The sequence below is a fragment of the Leptonychotes weddellii genome, chromosome 14 (genome assembly GCF_054177405.1).
Source record: "Leptonychotes weddellii isolate Sample4059 chromosome 14, ASM5417740v2, whole genome shotgun sequence".
Classification (NCBI taxonomy): Eukaryota; Metazoa; Chordata; class Mammalia; order Carnivora; family Phocidae; genus Leptonychotes; species Leptonychotes weddellii.
In genome coordinates, this window is record NC_138382.1 from 78,139,030 (window position 1) to 78,140,668 (window position 1,639).

General features: G+C 41.1%; 1 non-coding gene across 1 annotated transcript; it reads left to right on the forward strand.

Moving 5' to 3' along the window:
• Nucleotides 1-599: 599 nt before the first annotated feature.
• Nucleotides 600-703, forward strand: LOC145717208 (U6 spliceosomal RNA). The gene has a single exon (XR_014140277.1). It is a non-coding gene; the product is annotated as a U6 spliceosomal RNA (small nuclear RNA).
• The last annotated feature ends 936 nt before the right edge of the window (nt 704-1,639 follow it).

The following is a 1,639-nucleotide window of genomic DNA, read 5'->3' on the forward strand; positions in this document are numbered from 1 at the left end:
TGCATGATAGTTGAAACAAAAAAAAATTGCATTGTCTAGTGGGATTTTCAGTGTATTTGGGCCTGATACCTGTGACAACTATAACATAAAGGCAGCGGGGAAAGGGATGAACATGCTGGTGAGGATCTATGTTCTACCTGAAGTGGTAAAATATTTTTTTTTTAAAGATTTTATTTATTTATTCATGACAGAGAGAGAGAGAGAGAGAGAGGCAGAGGGAGAAGCAGGCTCCCAAGGAGCAGGGAGCCCGATGCGGGACTCGATCCCGGGACCCTGGGATCATGACCTGAGCCGAAGGCAGATGCTTAACCATCTGAGCCACCCAGGCGCCCTGAAGTGGTAAAATATTGACATGACGTAGATTATGAGGTAAACTTAGAGATATACTTGTTTGCCCCACACAATCCACTAAAAAAGTGCATGCACAAAACACATAGTCAAAAAACCCAACTGATAAATTACAACAGAGCACTGAGAAGTTTTCAGATAATTTTTTAAGGGCAGGAAAAGACAAATGTAGGTTAAAAAAAGGCAAATAGAAAATAATAATACAACGGTAGAACAAATCCAGACATGCCAATAATTACATTAAATGTAGTGCTTGTTTTAGCAGACATACGCTAAAGTTGGAATGACACAGAGAAGATTAGCATGGCCCCTGCTCAAGGATGACACACAAACTCGCGAAGTATTCCATATTTTTACTCGACCACCCAAAAAACAATCCAGTTAAAAATGGGCAGAAGAGGGGCGCCTGGGTGGCTCAGTTGGTTAAGCGACTGCCTTCGGCTCGGGTCATGATCCTGGAGTCCCTGGATCGAGCCCCGCATCGGGCTCCCTGCTCAGCAGGGAGTCTGCTTCTCCCTCTGACCCTCCCTCCTCTCATGTGCTCTCTCTCATTCTCTCTCTCTCAAATAAATAAATAAAATCTTTAAAAAAAAAAAATGGGCAGAAGACATGAATAGACATTTTTCCAAAGAAGACATACAGATGGCTGACAGACACATGAAAAATGCTCAACATCACTCATCACCAGGGAAATAGAAATGAAATCCATGATGAGATACCACCTCACACCTGTCAGAATGGCTAAAATTAGCAACATAAGAAATACCAGGTGTTGGCAAGGATGCAGAGAAAGGGGAAACCCTCTTGCACTGTCAGTGGGAATGCAAACTGGTGCAGCCACTCTGGAAAACAGTATAGAGGTTCCTCAAAAAGTTAAAAATAGAACTACCCTACGATCCAGCAACTGCACTACTAGGTATTTACCCAAAGGATACAAAAATACAGATCCAAAGGGATACATGCACCCTAATGTTCATAGCAACATTATCAACAATAGCCAAATTATGGCAAGAACCCAAGTGTCCATGGACTGATGAATGGATAAAGAAGATGTGGGGTGTGTGTGTGTGTGTGTGTATGTATATCATATGTATATGTACACACACACAATGGAATATTATTCAGCCATTATAAAGAGTGAAATCTTGCCATTTGCAATGACGTGGATGGAGCTAAAGTGTATTAAGTCAATCAGAGAAAGACAAATACCATATCATTTCACTCATACATAGAATTTAGGAAACAAAACAGATGAACATATGGGAAGGGGTAAAAAGAGAGAGAGAAACAA